At 35.4% G+C, this 23,749-nt stretch overlaps 1 long non-coding RNA gene across 1 annotated transcript; it reads left to right on the top strand.

Moving 5' to 3' along the window:
* Positions 1-291: 291 nt before the first annotated feature.
* Positions 292-13,638, top strand: LOC129271443 (uncharacterized). Its single transcript, XR_008585628.2, has 3 exons — positions 292-625; positions 8,185-8,319; positions 9,127-13,638. It is a non-coding gene; the product is annotated as an uncharacterized LOC129271443 (long non-coding RNA).
* The last annotated feature ends 10,111 nt before the right edge of the window (positions 13,639-23,749 follow it).

The following is a 23,749-nucleotide window of genomic DNA, read 5'->3' on the forward strand; positions in this document are numbered from 1 at the left end:
TAGAATTTTGGATCAGATTTTTTTTTTTTTTTTGAATTTCTTTAACTTCATCTTTATGCACCTTTCCCAGAATGACCCAAAGCCCTTACAACAAGAGAAGAGAAATTGTTACAAATATACAAATGAAACCTAAGACGGTACCAGGTATTTCGTCAGATTGGGCCGGTATGAAAGTACCTTTTGAGGTATTTTGATTTCCCTAGTGTATCTTACAGCTACATAATAGGCCAGCAGTAACCACATAATACCCCATATGCAGCCATGCTTGAACCCCTATTGTGCGACAAAAGTAAAGAGAGAGAGACTATCCAACCATGGACAGAGCGTTTTGATCAAGTGCGGCGAGTTCACTATATGTTGGTGACGTTTAGTTGTGTTTTTATTGACGTTATGTGCAGGACGTCTGTTAACTTGGCTCTCGTTGGCTCGCTAGATCTCGAGGAAGGAATGTAGGACTTTTTGTCACGTAGAGCGTATGAACCTAGGATTTTGTACAGGTTCTTTTGGGGGTTTGGGTTGGGAAGTTTGTGATGTGTACTTGGATTAGTTGCTGTATTATATATTCATTAGTGGATTTATCTGCTCTTGCTGTGAATTAGATTTGTGAATTCCTTTGGAAGAAAAGGTAAGTTTTGTTCTTGATACAAACAATTTTTTGTTTGTTTGGGAGGGTGTGGAGAGCATTCAGTTTGAATCAAAGGAGGAAGTCAACCTTGATGTATTAAAAGGTTTTATGCTCCTAGAGTCAGGAAAATAGCGAAATCGGTCGGTAAAACCCAGAACTTTCAGGAAAATCTGGGGAACTGTTTTGAAGCACATACAGGGTTTATAGTAAATCAGAACAAAGTTTCAAGGCACTTTCCAGATAATTATGTTACTACCCTGGTGGACCCTGGTCATTGGATGCTCCCATACCCTCACACAATCATGATAATAAGTATTCAGTTCTTGTAATCTATATCTAGTATATCATAAACCATTTAACAGCTCTTATTGCTTTAAAAGGGACTGTTGGCTGTAGCCGAGAAATTCTGTTACAGCTCACAAGCATTTCAAGGAATACACATAAATTCCTGACAGATACCCCATTTACCTCACCTGGGTCGAGTGCAGCTGCAGCATACTGTGGATTAATTTCTTTCTAAAGGAAATGGGTCAGGATCTTGATTCAAATTTTTCTTACTGTAATTTCAATTCATCTGCAATTTATATATTTTCATTTTAAATTCAACGGCGATTCAGCTTATAACATTCTGGATCTTGAATCTTGATTTTTCTTTTTTTAATAGTCATATAAACCCACTAAAACCTGTGTTTGATATGTAACTGAACAAAAATCCGACACTCAAATATTTTGTCATAAGAAAATACCAAAATTTTCTTTTGCATCATTTCTGTCCTTGTTATAAAGTTGTTAACAGGCACATGTATGTTACAATCCAATACATTATAGTAGTCATCACACCATATGCCCCAGTTATATCTGCATACTGCATGATGCTATTGTGACAAACACAAAATGCATTTATTCATATGAACAAAGAGGAAGTTTTTGTGTGAATTTTCTCATCTATTATTTGTCTATAGGCTGACCACTAAATTACTTTATTTTGATTTGTTGTGCCAATAGATAAAAAGTGTGTCAAATTTTGTTGATCAATGATGTACTCATACATGTATGTCATATTTTCTCTGTTTATTAAAGAGATGTGCAAATAAAAAAAAAGAAGATGAATAGGTTTCTAGTTTTCTTTATGCATAAAATAGGAGTCAGACTATTTTGTTGAAAAGTTGAAATTGTTAGGCAAAAGTGCCATTTCATCCTACAAAATGTTGGGGATGAGTTATTCTTGCCCAAAACTGTAGTTGATAAATGTTGTTGTTTGTTGGAAATTAATGGCGACCAGTCATATTTGACTATTACCGCCAACTCGTTAGGTCAACTATTATTTTCTTTCTTTTCTTCGACTTGTCCTTTAAAATTGTTCCTCTCCTTTCTTTGTTTTTGTTTTTTTCTAATTATTATTATTATAATAAAGACTATCGTATCTTTAATACACAAGGGTTTTATCCTAGATTTTTAAATATTTTATAATGCACATAATTGTCTAGTGTCATGATATCATGCAATTGGAGCACTTGTCGTGTCTGCTACATTTATTTATTAAACTACATCCTGAAATTCATAACTCATCTTCCATAAAACCCTGTGCAATATCGAAGCATCCTGCAAAGTTTACACTGAAGGAGTGAGTGCAATATAGGAAATGATTCTAATGTCACATCTTCCTGTGTTCCTGATAGTGATCTTTAGGATTGGTCAAATCGGGTCACAGTCTGTCAGTATGACCCCCCCCCCACTGGGGCTTCTGCCACCCGCCTCTCCAGTATACCCCACCCCCAAAAAATTTCTTGCCTGTTGATACTGAGGAAGTACTACTGCTTGAAGATTAAAAAAAAATGGTTTCTCAATATTCAGATGTTATACTACACTTCTTGGTTCGCTCTGTGTACCAAGTTGGAATTGCACATAGCTTTGTGGTGAATTAAGGTCTATTTGCACACTTAACATTGACTATTTTTTTTTATTAGTAATGAAATGTTTACCATACCTATCCTGTGGTACAGTGGTTAAGTGTATAGGCAATATTTTTTTTTATCAAACGTATTTCATCAAACGTGCTCCCTTATTTGTTTTACATATTTTGTAATTTGTTTTCTTGTAATCATATTATTTCCATCTTATTTCATGTAATTAAAATGTTAATAATCCAGTTTTGGTTTTGAATGTTTGTGCAGATCAAGCCATTGTGCATTTCATGATCCTCTCACCAAAAGACGTTTGTTTCTACGTTTGTATGAAATGTTTTTATCTTGTCTTGAAGTGGAAATAAATGAATTACAAATTGAATTGAAATATGAAAATCATCAGGGATATTTAAAAGATACTGCATGCAAGGCCCATGCTATGAGCCTTGTGTTTCGTTTCTAAGATGGGAATGATTTGATTTGACAGTTAATTCATTTCCTACTGACCTTCCTTGCCCTATGTCTCATTTATGAAATGAATGATTTAATATGACAGGTTTTTCATTTCCCCTTTCTATAAAAGGGATTGGTCTGCATATGGTTACAGTTTCTATTTGTGGTACATATATATAAATGTCTAGTATTATGATGGCAAAATTAATTAATAATCACTTACACTTTCAAAGCACAGTGTCAAGTTGCAAGTTTTGTATATGTCAACTTTACCCAATTTTGTTGTGTCATACTGTCATTTCAAGGATAAAAAGATGTGTTTTTGTTTGTACAATTTAAAGTATACATTTTGCGGGAAACTTATATGTAATTATGTTTTTTTTTTTAATTTTTTTTTTAAATGTTTTTATTGATAAATCTTCAACATACAAATCATTTACATCAAATTCCACTATAAAAGTTACCAAAAAAAAAAATCAAAAATCAATTATGTTACTGTATATAGTTGAACATACATGTATATATATGAAATATTAATTCAAAAGGTTTTTTTCATATTACATTTATAAGCTTGTGATTTCAAATATTATGCTTCATTAGAGTAGCATTTTCTTTGATTTCAAAAATCACTTTAAAACAACATATAAATAATGTAGATGGGGAATAGTAATATTCTCATTCTCATGTTGATTATAATTTTGGTCCAATTCACTGGCATAGGGCTGGAGGGCTTGTTCCACAACCAAGACAAATATAGAAAAAGAAGAAAACATAAAATTAGAAAGGGTAAAATATGATATAATGTTTGGTTACAAAATCTATCAAAAACGTTGATTTCATTTTACAAAGGTAAAATTTTTCACATTTACACCTGTATTCATTCATTCATTCATTCATGTATGTCATTCATAGATTAAAATAACATTTACAAACATATTGATATAGGATTATACAAGAAATATAAATAATTTATAAAGCAAGAAGACAGCTTAGAAAGCAGAGAAGCCTTAAAAAAATTGGTGCTGCCAACAAAAGTACAACATACAAATTATACAAAAAACCTTACAATATAAATACAACACCTAATAGCATATTGTGCCCTCTCAAAATATTTGCTCATTACACCACTGCCCCGAATCTAGTGAGTGTTATAGAGTGAAGGGCAGGGAAAAATACATGGGGGCTGGGGGCACTTTACCACCCCCCCCGAAATACTCAAAAGAGCCATGGAAACTAAAAATAAGAGCCCTGGAAACCCCCATTCATGTTTAAAGCTTAACCCAATGTTTTAGACAGCATTTAGGGGGCAAGTTGTGAAAAGTTGCCCCCGAAAATAAATATAAAAATATTTTTTTTGCCTGAGGAATTTTTAAAACCTGATTTGTGATTGAATTATATAACCAAACACCAATATGTATATAAAAGCACCAATACTGAGCACCTGCAGTATGTATGTATTCCAAATGGTTAATTCTATGTACAGCCTGTATGTATTTTTTAATGATTTCAATTTCACGTGACGTTCATCCTATTATTCAATTTCTTTTAAAAATATGATGATTTCATTCTTTTTCTTACTTAATATTTCTATGTTTAGGTAATGGTTGGTCTTGCAACCAAATTTTCATATATGAGTAATCATTTGCAGTAGGGTCTAATTAATATAGACATTTTCCTTTTTGAGAGTATTATCAGTTTCATCAGAATGATAATTGTTTGAAGGTCAATTTGTCATCTTTTAATGTGCCTTTAATCATCTTTAATCATGAAAATGTAGAAAATGTAATCTTAATTGCAAGTGGAATGATGGTGATATTGTTTTGTGACTTTAATATTATAAAAACCTAAAGTTTATCTTCACACCTAACCAGTCCTTATCTTACATCCTGTGGTAAAGTATTGTGGTTAATTAATCAGGTCAGTTGAGGTCAATGAGTGTAGTTTGGGAAGTAATCATGGAAATTGATATTTATGTCAACAGATCGCGGAGGTGGAAGTTGAGAAATCACTTGTCAAATCTATGCTTGTTATTGAACTGGGATCAGTGTTTCTTTCCTGCGGACTTTGTTCCATCTTCACAATACAAAAGGAAACTGAGTGGCCTTTTTTGCCATCTTTGTTAACTCTTCATTTAAATAAGAATAGGAGTAAATATGGTTGATTAAAACATTTTATAGATCATAATCAATACCCGGTATTATCAATGAGCTGGTGCATGATTATTTCACTAATTTTACCCTATATATGTAGGTACAGTGTACGATGTTTTAAAAAACAGTTCAGGTCTCTATATTTTTTTACTTTTTATAAATTCATGTTTTTATTTTGAAACTTTGCTTGCATGATGCATCCCTTCCACATACTTACAAGTACATACACTTAATGCAAAGATTACAAGGGGGAATATTGGGTTTATTTCCAATTCGTCCAATTGCCAACTCGTCTACTACCAATTGGTCTACCATCAGTTCGTCCACTCACCACATGGTCTACTTTCATTTAGTCTAATGCCATTCCATCTAATAACCAGTTGGTCCAATAGTCATTTAGTCCATATACCATTTGGTCTAATTAAACTAAAGTGTTAATTGTGAATGAATGAAAAGAAAATGGGTATTAGACCAACTGGTTATTAGACGAAATGGTCATAGACGAAATGGTGATTAGACGAAGTGATGATTGGACCAAATGGTTATTGGACCAAGTGGTTATTAGACGAAATGGTCATAGACTAACTGGTGATTAGACAAAGTGATGATTGGACCAAATGGTTATTGAACCAAACGGTTCTTAGACGAAATGTTGATGGACGGAATGGCATTAGACTAAATGAAGGTAGACCATGTGGTGAGTGGACGAATTGGCAATTTACCAATTTATTTGGTGCATACATTCTACATACATAATGCAAAGATGATAAGGAGGACTAATACTCTCTTCATGTATTTTATTACCCCGGTAATAGTTCAGACAATTGCATTTGGAAATGAATCAATTGTTCAATTTCTCTCCGGCCAGTGGGCTCACACATGTGTAGTCAAACAGAGAATGATACTGCTGTTCCTCAAACTATCTGTCATGTAGATGTCATTTGTATAATTAGAGCATTTTGTTGTGTCAGTGCAAGAACGCCCTTCACACCACACTTTCGCGCATTGCATGCACGCTAAATCGCCCTTTTAGCGTGCATAAATGCATTGCGTATTAGGGCATTTCTGCAACGATGTGGTGAGCGAAAATGTTTTGCTAAGGGCGTTCTTGCACTGACACTATGATTTCCTTTTGTAACTTCATATATATGTGATATAACAAGTAAACAACTTACAAAAGGATCATTCTTGTTTGATGTCATACAAGAAGAACGTCATTCTTGTCTGATGTCATCATTGTCTTAATATCCAATGTATGTTGTCAGTATTTATGTAGTATGAAACAAGCCCAACCTATTTTATTCCCTCCCATTGACTCATTTACTGAACAAACGTCTTAATCTCCAATGGTTTCCTTATTTACCACCAATCACTGAAGATCAAGCACGTTTCCATATAACGGTTTGTTGACAGAATATAGTCGCGTTCACATGGGAGTCTGTGAAGTTTAGCATTTCCCTCATCTACATGTACATGTATAGTACTAAGAAAAGTTTTGAATTGATTTTGAAATTGATAAATTCCCAATGATTGTACCAATCAATGTTCCAATCAATTTCAGCGATGGGAGGTCATTGATTGAATAAATCTTCATTTAGGTGACAAATGTAAATGCCCTTTTGTAAACAAACTGATGAAATTAAAAAAAAATGACATTTAGATGGGAGTTTGTCATTAATATGTATAGAATATTCTGATGACTCATCACTCAAGGTACTACTACGCAATAGTCGTACTAGATTATTGTATAGATTATTGTATACATAGTTTTCCATTGTTGAGTTTGATCGGATCTATTGAAACTCGTTTTTAAGGTATTGATTTAAAGGTCTGTATACGTTAATAATTTTCATCGCTTCATAGGAACTTGAATTACCATATATTGATTGAAGATTATAAAAATTATAGTGTAATCAATAATTGGATTCTAAAAAATAATCGCATTATATAATTTTGATAATAATGCTGTTGAAACGAAGACATTAGTAGCAGTAATTTGGCTGAAGTCAGCATATTTTGGGGCTATTTTAGCTTTATTATTTTTAAGTTGATTAATTCTGCTAATACGCTCTTCTTATGCATGAAAGGAAATTTTGTCATCATGCAGTACGCTCACTTTTAAACTAAAGGTGTTCCGTGTGAACATAGCTAGTGTTGAGTCAGTGGATGAAGATCCCCTGTTAGATTTCCATTTGTCCTATATGTGAACTTGTATGGATGAAGAGGATAGTACCTACGGTGCCAAACTGCCTACGAGTTAGCTCAGAGTGGAACGCAAATAACGTTTTTTTTATAGCTGAGTGATTTCTGTCCGGGTTAGAGTGTTTGCTGCGCTTCGTATGAAGCCAAAACTGGCTCCTCAACTTTAGATTTATCGCCCATGTCCAGCAAATTAGGCTGCTCAAGAACAAATGTTTGCTCTTGGGTCACTGGCAGTAATACTTCTCTCCAAGATTTGTTAGGAGACAGTCAGAGGCAGTAGGTCCATGGGTACATCAAGGTTTCGTGTTCTGTGGTTAGAAGATATCCTGGATCCTTGAAGATTTCCTTTTAAGCAGGAATTCCCCACATCACTGGAACTACCTGAAGCAGTTTAGATCGGTTTTGATTCATAATAAGATCATTTGTAAGTGAGTTGCAGTCATGTGAATGAAGTCATATGATGATAATTTGGTTTCGATATAATGATCCTCTGGATAGATGAAACTTCGCTGCAGCAGTTGTGTCACTTATATTTTGCCCTTCACAGGAAAAACTGTGGTGTTATCCAGTGTAAAAAGGACCATACCAGTCATTATACTCTGGTGTTTAAATTGACAATGTTAGTTCTACACCCATTGGCAGTTATTACAACACCTTTGGTTGTTACTTGAACAATATTTGGTGTTGTGTTCATTTTTCTTTAAGGTGTAATTTTTACACCTCAAGGTTTGGTCCTCTCGAGACACCAACTGGTGTCATTTTTGTCAGGGAATTCTACAGGCTGTTCAATGCACACTTCTGTGTAGGAACCTACTGAACCAATCTTGTTCTTGCACTCTGTTACTTTCAGGAATTGGACCTGTCAGGAAGCCGGAACTCCTTACACGGATCGGACTACGGTTCTCCCGGTTCCCATCTTGGACTTCCATCATCACCCCGGGGATACCTGGACGGCGACCTAACTCTTAGGCCGCGGAGCATGAAAGTAAGTCTGTCTCCATCAACTAAAATTTGTTCAATTTCAAGATTCTCACCCGATTAGCTCTCTTTGAGATTAAAAGCATCATTTCCATATTTTGCAAAAACAAAACATCCACAGGATTTGAACCTTAAGATGAAACCTGCAAAATGTTCTGCCTATAACATTTTTTAAAATAGATATAAATGAAACTGTTGTGGTTAGTATAGTTATCCGAATCAGAAAAAAAGTGGAATTACTTAACAAATCGGGCTGATGTACATTATAAGGGCCTATTATATGGTCTGTAGACTACTGCACATAAGACATTTAACCTAAAATTCTTGAGAATTCTCTCAATCAAAACTTGAGAAGGATTTAACTTGAAAGATACCATTCATTGTACAATTGAGCTTAACTGTAAGTTTTTTTAAACCATGTACAAAAAGTTACAGTGAATATGAAGCATAGTTTTTATGCTACAGCCCGAGGACTTATTAAAATTCAATATACGAATGGCAAGGCCAGTCTTTTATATGGCACATTTCTATATTACAGCACAAATTAAAAAAAAGGCCACAATAATATCCAAGGCCAACAATTGGTAGGCGATCCAGGGGGGGAGGCACTTCCATTGGCGAGTGGATACCAGGCACGACCAAAAGAAACATGTAAAAAGGATCTCTTTTCAAGATTGGGCATGGTACGTAACTAACATAATAAGGGTGTTAAAAACACTAAAACACTGAAATAGTGGCCTTAGATTAATTCAATGTAATCATTGTTAGAATGAGTGAAAGTGAGTTATGTCTTCTTTTGTCCTTCTTGTTGCAGACAAAGCGCGGTGGGAACTTGGGTGAACCTCCTGCCAGACCTGCTAGCATAGCTGTTATGTCCAGCGGTGGACCGCTGACCGCCGGATATCGCCTATCTAAAAGCAACTCATCGACCAGTATAAACTCTGTCTCCGACTGTATGGAGACACAGATTGTTAATCAGGAGGAGATCCTCCAACTCACCAGGGATGTCCGCAACTTCTCAGAGGCACTCAACCAACTCAAGAGTGTCTTCAACCATGATGGTGGGGGTAAGTAATACATGTAGCAGTAGTAGTAACCTGGGGCCCGTAACACAAAGGTTTGCGATGGATTGCAAATATAAAAGAACCGCACTGGTTGGTCCCTGGTCGGTATTTTAAACCAAATGCGCGTGTAACATTGATATTGATTGGTCAGTTAATGTAGCGATTGATCGCTAATCTTTGTGTTACGGAGCCCAGGGGACTGTTTCATGAAAGTTGTCAGTACTGACATGTTGACTCCAACAGTCAGAAGCAAGTGCCCCACAGCCAATCAAAACCCAAGAATTTCACTTAAACAATCAGCACTGCATTACAATTTAGTCAGCACTGACAACTTTCATGAAACACCCCTCAGAACTTTGAAATTTGATTTTTATTTCCTTGATGGATAGGAGTTGGTGGATTTTCTTCGCACGTGCAGCATTCATAGTTACCTCCTCCTTCCATTTACCTGATTCAGGATTTCCTCATGATCTTTCGTCCTCAATCCAACCCTCCTCTGGTTGTTTTCAAGCTTTCTTTGGTTTCCTACTCTTCCTTGAAGCAGTCACTTTGCCCTCAATAGCCATTCTTATAGGGGCTTTCACAATCGTCCATACGATCATTTGCGATCATTTGGTCACAATATATGTTGCACACAATCGCAACGGTTGTAAGCAGTCGCACCACCAATTGTGAAAGGGGCTTAAAACATGCTCTTTTTTGGCTTCCCATAAGAAGGGACAGTTTATAAAAGGTAATATTTATGATTATTTTTTATTATGCCCTTTTCAATTTGTTAATAGTTTGAGTTTTATTTGAAATTTTGAAATAGTTTCTGCATCATTGGCTATAAGCTAACCTACGATGTACTCTTGCAATATTTGAAATGAAAAAAGAAATCTTAAAATTTACCCAAGTCCCTTTTTGCAGGAAGCCAACATCTTAATCTTGCTTCAGCACTAAGAAAGATCTGAAGAAGATCCTGTTTCCTAAGCTGGATGATCATGTGGTTCCATTAGTTCTGTAATTTGCAACATCTTTTTCAAGAAATTGCCCTAATTGGGTATTAGAAAGCAGAATTTGGGACAACCGAATTAAAATATGTACCTTGGTTTCTAATATCCATTTTTTATAACTTCAAGATGAGTAGTTGTTCATACTAATTCATGCTGTGTTGTTAATCCCTGGAAGGAAGTATACTCCAGAAAGAGTTGCCAAAATGTGAGTCAGCGGTCACATAAAAGTTAACAAGTGTGAATAACTCTTTCGATATCAAATCGGTCATAATCGCTCTGTACTGAGCAACAATGATATCAGCAACATGAACAAATTGTGATAGAATTGAGTACCTGAAAGTCTTGATTCCAGCTGTTTCTTTGAATAGGTCTTTATTGTAATTCACTGCTTACAAGGCGAGCAAATTATTTGCTTCTACATTGTAGTTGAACATGCATTCATATTTCTAAATGTCTTGAACAGAATGAGTACTATACATGGATGATCAGAGTCCATATTTCCTCAATATTGTGGCGGTAGAAGAAAATAAAGAAAGGAAGAAAAACAACATTTTTTTCCTTCCTTGTCTCCCTGTCTTCTTCCTTTTACAAATAACGCAAAGGAGTTTGTGTTATTTTCCATTTTTCATAATATTAAGGAAATACTTTGACATGTCAGAGTAGCAACTGGTATGAATTAAAATATGTATCTGCACATAACATATAAACTTATTATACTTCCATATAACATTATTAACGTACATGTGAGTTGTTCATATTTTTTTTGCTGTATTATTTATTGAACATGTTGAGAAAAATCAGTAGAAGAAATAAGTTAGATGGAAAGGGAACAACTAAATATGGAGTAATAGAAGTGATACAGTCTGTTCTTGTTTTTCTGTTATGTTTTTCTCCCACTTCAAAAAATGACCCTTAAGAAGAAAATGATAAGCTGATATCCATTTGCTGTTTATTCATCTTTTTAAATGATCAAAGATCTGAAAGGGCCGCCAGCATAATAACCAAAACATCAAGCAAAATATGTGGCTGAAAGTAAATGGATTTTGCGATGAAAAGCATTCACCTCTCCATAATATATACTGATTACAAGCTTGAAATCTATGAATAAAATCAAACCCATGCCCCCCAGAATTGATAATTAGTGGTAAGGCACTCGAGCAAAAACCTTGGCCACTGTTCGTCACTTGCAAGATGTAAAACCCACACGTTTGACAGAATGATTGCCAGAAATTGACTTCAGTTTAGGCCTGAATGGCAGGGCACCGTCCACTCTCGCTCCCAGTGTGTATGACTTGAATAGAGAGCTCAATGATGAGTTATTGATCGCGGCACCCTAACTAGACGCACCGATCAATAGGGATTGATTGGTAGGCAGAGGGCCGTCATCCTACCCCTACGGGTGTGATACCATGCACCCCTTCTTTCTCCTATACCCCTTTCACTTGCCCTCTTCTCAGTTTTGTTTGCTGATCGTCGCGCTCGGCTGCAGTTCTGAACATGATTTGATCAATTCAATCCTCCAGCGACAATTTAGTTAGGCAAATTCAGAGAGGGGCTAATCGATGGGCGAAGGAAGGCCAATTATAGCTGGCCATTTGCAAGATGCCGATGGGACAAATACAAAACATGTTAGGGATTAGAGTATTGTGGTAGTGAAGGAAAGAGAAGCCATTTACTCAAAGAAATTAAGTGTTTAGGCAAAGACATAAAAGTCACCGCCGTTTCTTCTTTCTTGAAAGTGATATTTTCTTGGAAGTAATTTTTTCTTGAAAGTGATTCATATGTTTTTCTTTGTATATTTGTGTACCAATATTTATATCAATCAATTATTTTCAGTAAAGTCTTGATGAGTTAGATTTTTTTTTAGTCTATGCACTTTAGGAAAACATCTCTCCTCTTTATTTTAGTCAATTTTTATGACACTTTTATGACACTTTTACGACATTGAAATTCAATATTTTAAATTTATTTATTCAACTATCAAAAGGACATTCAATACAACTACAAGATAAAGGATTTGCACTGAGAGATACCTGAAAGAAGATTGCAATGAGGGTTTAGAGACCTTGGAGAAAGAAAAGCTTTTCAATGCTGTCACCAAAATATTAATACATATATGAAAACTGTATGAATTCTTTCAATTCTTGTAACCAAAATTGATTCTTCAAATGCTGCATTATTGTTTTGTTTTTGTTGATGAAATAGACTAAGTGCTCATATAAGTAACGTAATAAAAACAAAACAACGATAGGCTCTTGTATAGTCTGTCAGATATGACATCCCTGGTGCTTCGGAATGATAACCCCACCTTTGCACAGTAAAAACACTTTTAAAATTTTATACAACGTTGTTTACCATCATGTGAACCTTGCAGTAGTTGTTTCAACAGTTTAAAGAAGTGTTTAAAATCTTAAACAGCAAAGTTTGATTTTTAATATTCAGTTCTCAATAAATCAAGCATGGTTGTTAAAACTTTTAAACAACTAGATTAAGATTCATATAGTAAACGGTGTTTGATAAAATTAAAGCAACATTTTTACTGTATAGCGCAGCTGCCAGTATTAGGTGTTTTGAGCATTTCAAGGAATAAATTCCTGTTTATAGCTATAAACCATTTTATGTACCTCACCTGAGTCTACTTTTATTACTTATTGTTCATTCTTCACTCCAAAGGGAAGCATTTATCATTTTAAGGCTACAGAGGGGATTATGCCAAGTTGCGTAATTGTGTGAGTTTTGCCAAAATGGGTTCCTAGAAGTGCGTTTCATCAGTATCACAACTTCTATTCTCTAGTTTTAGATGCTCAGTTGATAAGAAATCCTCACGCCATCGTCAGTACCGGTACTTGAAGTGTGTGTTTCATCAGTATCACAACTTCTTTCCTCTAGTTATAGATGCTCAGTTGATAAAAAAATCCTCACGCCATCGTCAGTACCGGTACTTGCAATTTCCTTTCAAAATGTCACTTTTGGTGGAACACTAGTGCTACATTGCACAAAACGAATGGTTGTGGTTCTTTATCTGCTATAAAAAACAGAAAGGATCAATATTGGGAAATTGATACTCTTAAGCACCCAATAATGGAGTATTTAAGTTGAATTGATTGGTATAATCTGAGACAGTGAGGCGTGCTAACTTGCATCCGTTTAACGGCACTAATGCACCTGCTTATTCCATGCCATCAACATGCACAAAGCAAATGTGTCATGATAGAACTGAAAAAAGGTTTTGCTTTCCTGCTGCTGATTAAGTGGAAACCTTTTCTGAAAAAAAGAATGATGTGCATTTAGCTGAGTAGGCTATTTTTATTGTTTAAGAAATGGCATAAATTTCTTTCAGACTGAAGCAATCATCAGAATACCCATGAATTTACGAGAACTTGCAAAAACATCAAAATACCAGATGATCTGTTTTCACATGAATTCATATCTACCTGAACCAGATCTTTTTTTGGTAAATTCTTGAATTTATGTGCATACGAAGTATACCGTGCTCTAAATAGAAGGTGTACAAGTTAAACAATCGCTAGCCATCAGAATGCCATAAATTTATGGGAACTACATGTAGTAAAAACATCAGAATACCAGATGATCAGTTTTACATACATATCCACCTGAATTAGATCTCTTGGGGCGTAAATTCTGGAATTTCTGTGCATACAAATACCCTTTTTACACACGCTAAAATTTCCTTAACCCCGTACTATAGGTGGGGCTAAATTGCCATTTAGCCCCACCTATAGTACGGGGTTAAGCTTAGCCCACTTTCTTTTTACACATCATTTTTGCAAAGTGGGCTAACCCCACCTTTAGTACGGGATTATTTGGCCCTGCAAAAAAGCAGGGTTATCCCAGCAATTGCGGTGCTAAGAGCGATAGTACGGGGTTAAGATCGCTAGTGTAAAACGAAAGTGGGCTAAGCTTAACCCCGTACTATAGGTGGGGCTAAATGGCAATTTGGCCCCACCTATAGTACGGGGTTAAGGAAATTGTAGCGTGTGTAAAATGGTACGAGTGAAGTACTTGTACTACGAATGATCGACAAAAACCACTAGTCCGGGGTTAGCGAGTTTCGTGTGTGAAAAGCAAGCATTCCTTATCCGGGGTTAGCAATAACAATTTGGCATGTGTAAAAAGGAAAAAAAATAGTATGGGGTTAAGGATAGTACGGGGTTAGCGATAGTCCGGGGTTAAGAAAATCCTGTGTAAAAAGGGTAAAAGTATACTTGAAATAGTAGACGAGGTGCACAATTAAGCAATCGCTAGATCAGCAAGCTCTCCACAGGGCCTGTTCCCAATATACTCGCTGGGATAGGAATTAAATTTTTATTTTATTTGCTTTGACCCTGCAAGGATACCAGCAACCTTGGAAAAGTGTTCTTACGTGTAATTAAAAAAAGTACCTGCTATTATTTGTTTGATTTCACATTTCCAGAAAATGCCTGGTTTTCTCTGTTGGGGGTAGATCAGGGCATGGACCTACATGATCAGGGTAAATTTCCTGATCAGAGGATACCTCAGTTTTTTAGTCAGTCTGAACATGGACCTACTAGAGATGGTCTGAAAGCAAGAGAGAAAGAGAACTAAGGCCAAGAAGAGCATAGAGAAAAGGAGTCGATAGACGGCAGTCGAGCATAAAAAATTAATGAGTAGTTGAGACAGGCAATACCACTTTGAACCTTGTGGATTGTAAAAGACAATACCTTGTGCTTTCTTCTGGTAAGCGGCCTCATGTTGACACCACTCACTAACCTTACACAGATCAATACAAACGTTCACCATAAAAACAATGGTTTTTGGAACGCAGAGCGTCTTCAAGGTACGTTAAGCAGCCTCTTCCCTACAGGTGCGCATTGTGGTTGAAAGAGGCATTGGTAGGGGGCCGCTTTATGTAGGTGAGGGCTTTCACCTCTCTTGTTGCGGGGGTGTACATTGACCCCCCTGCACTCTTGAGGTACTTCTGACAGTAGGATTGAAGTACATTGTGCTTTTAAGTATAAGGCAGTTTAGGCTTGGGAATTTCATGCTAAGTGAAGCAAAAAGAAGTGTCAATTGCTTTCACAAATAACATACTTGAAATCAAGTTAAGACGGATGATCCTTTGAATTTCCTAGGATACAATTTACTTCAGAGTATTGTATCACCATGAACCTATGGTCTTATGAAGAGTTGCAATTGATATAATCAATCAGTATTGGGTCCAAGTGAGTCTCAGACAAGCCTGATATCGAAGCAATAGGCACTTGTGTCAAGAAACAGCTAAGAATGAGATGAGATATGAGACATGCTATCATTGTCTCAAGGCCAAGACATGAGACACCCGTTGTTGACAGATTGAAGTCACTCATTGAGATTAAAGTTAAAAGACAATAGTTGCAGCAAACAATTATTTGATGAGAAAGTCTTTTAAATCAAAGGTTAATTGTCAAAATATTATCATACATCCAGACACTGATTTCATCTATGGAAAGCCAGCAACATCATATAGTACTATGCAGAAATGCTTTTAAAGTGTCACATGTTCAGTATGTTCAGCATCTAAACATACTGAACATTGCAATATGTATAGCATTGCAATGTTTATTTTATTCAGACTTTAACAGCACTAATAAATAGCCATTTAGTTTGCCTTCCATAATAATAATACTTTTCACAAAGTCTTAGCCTTTAACTTTTTGTTAAATTGGCAAATTTTTCTACATGAAGATAAATGAAAAAAAAGTATAACAGTTCTTCGCAAACCTGTATTTTTAACCCCAAATGAACTTTTGATGATAACATTAATTAATTAGATTGTTGAGAAGTGCGTATCTATACATGTAGCTCCGCATTATTTGTGATGTTTTTTATTACCGGTAATGAGAAGTGAGAAGTTATTTATTAAAGCCATATTGCTTGAATAATATGAAGTAAAGTCACACGGAACAGTGATATGTGGAGTCATTGGAGTGTACATGTAGTAGCAGTATAATGCTGGAATCTATTGATCAGCATAATGTATATCAAGGCAAGAAGAAGTAGATAATAGGCCTACATGTAGTTGAATGATCTTGAAGCCTTTGAAATAAAAAGCGTACACCATACTCCATAGCATACTTATCCTTGCACAGCTGATCAGTCAGCAAGTTCCCCTCATGTGAAAGGTGAACTTCTGAGGTGATCCCTGAATGGTGATGAAAGCGTCATACCAGCAGAAGGGTCTTGTATTACGCACAAGTCCTGTCCTAGTATACTGGGTAGTGGGTAGCAAACAATGCAAAACAAAGTACTGTAAGGCAGTATTGTTTGTAACTTTTCAGGCGTTCAGTCCATTTATGGTCATATTTCAGGAACTTTATCTGCATTTAACTAGTACTGAACATTTAAAGAAACTTGGCTAGATACTGTTATACAAAAGTACAAAAAAGTAATAATTTATAGAAAAGGTGAAATATTGAGATGCATCATTAAAGGTCAAGTCCACCCCAGAAAAATGTTGATTTGAATAAATAGAGAAAAATCAAACTAGCAAAACGCTGAAAATTTCATCAATATCGAATGAAAAATAAGAAAGTTATGACATTCCAAAGTTTTGCTTATTTTTCACAAAACAGTGATACGCACAACTCAAATGAGACAGACGATGATGTCCCTCACTATCTCTTTTGTTATTTATTGTTTGAATTATACAATATTTCATTTTTTATAGATTTGACAATAAGGACCAACTTGACTGAATCATATATTATTAAAAAACGCTCATCCCACATGTTCAGGGAGGAATTAATCGTTGTTCCACTTGATAATGAGGAGAAAAATAGAATATTGAATATTCCCTATTTCATATAATAAAATACAAAAGAAATAGTGAGTGGATGACGTCATCAGTCTCCTCATTTGCATACCCACCAGGATGTGCATATAACTGTTTTGTGAAATTAAGCAAAACTTTAAAATATAACTTTATTATTTTACATCCGATTTTGATGAAATTTTCAGTGTTATGCTAGTTTGATTTTTCTCTATTTATTAAAATCAACATTTTGCTGGGGTGGACTTGACCTTTAAGGAAACAAAAGAAGAAGAAGTCAGTGCATTGTTATTTTTATTGGTGTAGCCTACACGTGCAGTCCATTTAAAGGGATACTCCGGGCTGAAGATATTTATATCTCAATAAATAGAGTAAAATTCACAGAGCAAAATGCCGAAAATTTCAACAAAATCGGATTACAAATAATGAAGCTATTGAACTTTAAAGATTTGCATTATTCCGGTGAAACAGTTCTAGAATGTCTTCATGAATATTCATTAGGTGGGCTGATAATGTCACATCCCCACTTTCCCTTTTCTTTTGTTATTACATGAAATCATAATTGTTTCATTTTTTTTCATAAATGTGTAAATGATGTGTCTCCTTTATGATGAAATAAGTTGCAGCAATAAATAACTAATGTCAATCCTATTGTTTTAGTTCATGGTAAAAAGTTTTGAAGAAACCTAATTTCATAAAATAAAATAAAGAAGAATTTGGGATATGACATCATCAGCCCACCTAATGAATATTCATGAAGACATGCCTAGAACTGTTTAACCGGAATAATGGAATTTTTTTTTAATTCATTGACTTTGTTATTTGTAATCCAAATTCAATCAAATTTTCAGCATTTTGCTCCGTGAATTCTACTCTATTTAATTATTGAGATATACATGTAAATATCTCCAGCCTGGACCATCCCTTTAAGGAAACAAAGAAGAAGAAGTCGTGCATTGTTAGTTTTATTGGTGTACATTACACAGTCCATTTAAGGAACCTTTAATAAGAGCAGGTATAATGCTGAAAACATACTCTCTTTTTTATTTCGAATGTGCCATTGAAACGCATGAACAGATCTGCTTGATTGCAATTGACGTCATAGAACTTGCTGGTACAATGTTTTCAAGTTGTATCATAGAAATATACCCTCACTGCAATTCAAGTTCCTTTGTTTACTATATTATCAAGGTTTTTCTCCAGGAAATAACTTTTTAATTATGTTGAATGATGAGCTCATCTTCCTCATTAAATAATTTTCAAATGCAGATCTTTTGATCAAATTGTGGTATTACATTTGAAAAAAGTTGGTCTGATGTAAAAAAAATTTAGGAAGAAAAAATAACGGGTACCATCAGGTAACATTTTGCCAAAGCTAGTCATAGTAATGTGAAGTATGTTGAAATATGCTATCATTCCAATTTTACAATAGTGTACTGAGTCCACTGACCATTACCACTTTCAATATAATAATTTTTTGTGTAAACTAATTTTTGTACTTATCATTTTAGTGCAGGCTATTCTTGGTATTTTTTTTTCTAACTTTGATAGGTCATTGAAACATTTTTTCTTACAGACTTGATACTTTAATCAGACAGCTGTATAGAGTTTTTTTTAATACCTCAGTCCATGCTTTTGTAATAGAAACAGAGTTATTATTTTTTTTAATTAAGAAAATTATTCATTTTCCATTTCTTTTTTTCTTTTTTAAATTATTTTTGTTATTTTATTCATTAATTTATTTTTAGGGGGGATCCAACAGAAATAATGTGATTTAAGATTGAATCTGGCGTAAACATTTGTTTTCATGCACATGAATGAACTCTGAAATGTTAAATTGGGAGACAATTCACTACTTAGCACATGCTTTCAAGAAGTCATAGTGTAAAATGCTAAAAACATGTTTTTATTTTCTTTCATGAAATCACATGTACGGTAGGCCTACATTATGAACAGAACACCACCCTGTTGTACATGTATTTGAGGTCACAGAACAACATGCAGGTACAAAAGTTACTCGAGTAATGGATATGCTCACTGCAATTCAAGTTTCTTTGTCCATTGGGTATCAAGGTCTTTCTCCAGGAAATTACTTTCAAATTATAATTAATGATGAGATCATCTATCCCATGACTTACAACAACTTACAAATTGATATTGATATAGAATGAAAGTTTAATGCTTTTTAAAGTTAAGTTTCCATTGGTATTTCATTGCTTTTTCTTAAAGCAGAAAAAAGAGAGGAACTTATGACAGCTTGGCAAAAATCCATCAAAGAGTAATAGTTCTGGATTTTTAATGTTTTGATTGGGAAAGTCATATTTCATCGGGGAGCCTCTCACATGTCCCATTAAGTGCCATTTTCTATCAAAAAATCCAAATAGGTTTTATACTTGTACTGTCAGCAATATGTAAAGAGGAATTATTTCATACAGTTACATTCTTCTATGCTATGTAAAAGTGTTCAATCATCATAAAACCATTTAAAAAATACAAATTTGGTATCTTTATGAGGGGAGATGCTTGCATGCATGTGACTGCACAAAGTCAAAATCTTCAAAATCCATGTATATTAAACTCTGTGATTCCTTCCTGGGTGGATTGTGCCCAACTTTTATTGAAATGTTTAAAGTAAACTTTCACTTTTAATTTTGGGAAAAATTATTTCACTGTGCCTTGAGGGGGAGTGTTTTTTTTTTTTTTTGGGGGGGGGGAGGGGGAATGTTATCTTGAAGCGTGTTCCTGTAAATAGTAACGCAAAATGGCCTGATCTTTTTTTTAGCCTGTCAAAATGATAGACAAGCGAGACAATGCAGATCCTCATAATAGCCATCTAAACGACTCTTAAATGACTCAAGCTGAAACATGCATTATTCACATCTTCTTACTTTAATTGAGTTCTTTTGTCGCGTGTTTGCCGAGGAAAGAGGCAACATCCAGTCTATTGTTCAAAGGTGTTGGGTTGAATGATTTTTGAACTACGTGCCTAGGGGTAGTTTGCACTCCTTTAACCAAGCTCTCAGCTTCATCAGAGTTTTCAAAATGTGATGCACTAGTTGGTGCTCAGAGTGGGGTACCAAATAGAAATCCGCTCTTTTGTTGAATTATTATATTTTTTTAAGGTTTGTACCCTGGCTTCCTAAAAAGTGTGAAATTAATTTATGTGTGCTTTATTATCATGTCATTCGGCATTTCAACGAAGATCAATTTACAAGCAATTTACAATACATCAATGTTAAAAATCCTGTTATTGCTCAATTATTGTGCTTTTTTTGGTCACAGTCCGACTGTGCACATGCAGGAATATGTGTCCGTGATTGTTCAGTGTAAAATGGTTGTAGCCTACTCTTGATGAATGCAAGATAGCAATTCACAACGTGGTACCCCGTGGTACAGCTTTGAATAGTGCATCATTCATGTATCCCACGATTCCCGATCTAGCAAATTGTTCCCAATCATCGGGACCCTTTTCATAAAGACTTAGTAACTAGAGTAACTTTGTCATTATTGTAGCTACCATGGAAACCTTGATTTTGACTGGCTGCTGATCTCTGTTACCATGGTAGCTACCAATAATGTCAATGTTGCCATAGTTTGTAAGTCTTGATAATCAATTGGTACTTATATAGCGCATAATCAATTGAAATTGCTCTATGCGCTTTGTACAAATTGCTCTCCAATATTACAGTTACACTACAACAAAAATAAATATGTTTTCAAATTTCTTTTAAAAGATTCAACAGAAGTACATGATCGAAGGTGAATTGGTAAACTATTCCATTATTTGGGAACGCAAAAATCAAAACTAGCTTTCCCCCCCCCTTTTGAAACAACTCTAGGAATGTGTAAAATTGTAGTGTCTTCACTAGAACAAAGTCTATAATGTGGCCGGTGTGGGGATCTAAGAAAACTATAGAGGTATTCGGGTGCCATTTTATGCATACACTTATAAACTAACAGTGCAACTTTGTAAGAAATTCTTTTGTCAACTGGTAACCAGTGCAAATGCTTTGATGAGACTGGGCCCAGAACAGTCTCAGGAACTTCTTATAGTTGTAATGAAGATGCAATTAATAAGTTATTTTGCGGGCTTGCCATCATCTTGAGATTTCATGCCTGAGTCAAATTTGTTTTTTTCAGGGAGGGGGGGGGGGGTGAAAATTTGCACTATTTGGTAAAAGAGGCACTCTTGATGTTTATTATGTCCAGATTAATCCCCCAAATGGCTGATAAGGGCCCCTTTTCTTAAAAACTTATATGATAACTTTGCCATTATGATAACCTCCATGATTTTGATTGGCTGCTGAGCCCCGCAGGCGTGTCATGGTTCTGACTCTCACCTTGGTTCTGATTCTCGTGGTTCTGACTCTCGTCTTTCAAACAGTGGGTCGTGGGTTCGAATCCTAGCCATGGCGTGTTTTTCTTAAGAAGAAATTTATCCGCACTGTGCTGCACTCGACACAGGTGAGGTGAATTGGTATACCCATGCACTGAGCGCCGGTGATGGTAGCTCGAGCTAAAGCCGGGGTAATCATAGCAGCGCTTTGTATCCTCAGGCAAAGAGCTTTATAAATACAGCTATTATTATTATTATGTGTAGTTACCATAATGGCATACAACCCAGTGCTAGATCAAACTCAGGCTGATTAAGAATCAGCTAAGCCCTTGTTAGAAGGTATGAGGATTGATGGCATGCCTCATTGCTGGCGCATTCTTCCATTGACTTCCCTTTTCCTGTATTTTATTAAAAGTGATCATGTATCATCACATCAGACTGTCTGGAAACCCTGGAAACTGGAGTAAATACCCCCCCCCCCCACTGGCGGATCCAGGGGGGGGGGCACAGTTGGCCCTTGTCCCCCATTTTAAAGTGAAGCCCTTTTACTTTTTGCTTGGCAAATTTTTTCGTGGACGAGATGTCCATAGATTTATTCTTTTTTTTTATAGATGAAATGTCCTTAATTTTGGGGTGGAAGCCTTTTTTTTGCTTGTCAAATTTTCCTAGGCAAAATGTGCCCCCCCCTTTGGAAAATCGTGGATCCACCCCTGCCTCCCCCCCACACACACCTTTAAACAAAAGCTATACTGTAATTTGGGTAAATCAGAAAAATTGAAGTATTCACATGAAACTGTGCATAATTCACTTTGATGAATTACATGTATAATCCTGCAATATGGACATGTCTGATAAACAGAAATACCACTTTTTCGAACTCCTTCACTCAACAAAAATACCCTGATTCGGTTGGTATAAAAGAGCTCATATCCCAATATTTAAAAAAAATTAAGCAGTATCTGTGATAAAGGAATGTATTAGATGCAAAGATCATCTGCCTGTGTTGTTGTTCCCTGATCAGTAAATCCATTTGTACAGTGGTTGTTATAGAATGAAACACAGAACAAACAAGAGATCTTGAATAGATTCTGGGACTGTAAAAGGCTAGACAGGTACTCCAGAATGTAACGTGATGTTCCATTGTAATCTTGGGGTCCATTGAGCGGCTCTTCTGTTTGTTCTTTGCAATTTGACAGAGAGACATCAGAGTAGTCTCACAATATTGACTGTATTCAAGTTTTCAAGATCGCTTCGCCTCGGTAAACTGGTTTTAGCGTAAGTGAGGACACAACCGTTCTTCGGGATGCGATCTTCGCACATTTTGAGCGCGCTACTCCACACGACAGGTGTAGAATGCCTACGCTGCGGTTTCGAATTTCGCGCGAAACGTGTCACCCCACCGAGAGCGTTTCTCTAGCAATAAGATCGTTTTACATGAAGTGATTTTGAAAAACACTTTCGTGTGATCAAGTGGGAACGCTAGCAAAGCGATCTTCCAAACTGGTTTCCTGTATCGGTTTCCAGAAAACTAGTTTTAGAAAGCGTAATGAGAATGGCTTCATAAATTATGACAAATTGTGACTTTGATTTGTTATTTATAACTAATTATGATGATTTTGAGAGTTCATTTTCATTTAGAAATTCACAGGAAGTTCACAATGAAATTAAACTTAAAAAACCATGCTTCTGTGTGAGGTCACACACATGACCTCTAAGCTTGAACGTGCATATATTTTAGACAGCAAAAAATATTTTCAAATGATAGCTGAGCAAAGGTTAATGTTATACATGTATAACCTCTGAATTACTAAATCTCTAAAAACTATAGATTATATTTATAACTGGTAATCAAAGTAAAGATTTGTCATAATTTCGGTCACACATGTGAACAAGAATGGCCCATTCGAGATACATAGGAGATCGTGAAGTATGTAACTGAACTTTATATAACTGTTTAAGATTATTAAAGGAAAAGAAGAATATTTACTTCTTCCCTTTAATAATTTTTGAATTTCACACAACAGCCTTGATTGAATTACTTGTTTGATATCACAAAAGTAATTGATTACCTGTTGGAAACGAGGGAGTGAGGAAATGTCATACCCTTCTATTACACATCCACTCCTTTTAAAATGTTTCTTCCTATGCTGTTCGCATGTTTCCTATAAAATATTCTTGTCTTTATCCTTTCCTGTTTTCCTGTTCATATTTCTTTCCCTATTCCCTATGTATACTCTAATAGTTCCTCATAT

The sequence above is a fragment of the Lytechinus pictus genome, chromosome 11 (genome assembly GCF_037042905.1).
Source record: "Lytechinus pictus isolate F3 Inbred chromosome 11, Lp3.0, whole genome shotgun sequence".
Lineage (NCBI taxonomy): Eukaryota > Metazoa > Echinodermata > Echinoidea > Temnopleuroida > Toxopneustidae > Lytechinus > Lytechinus pictus.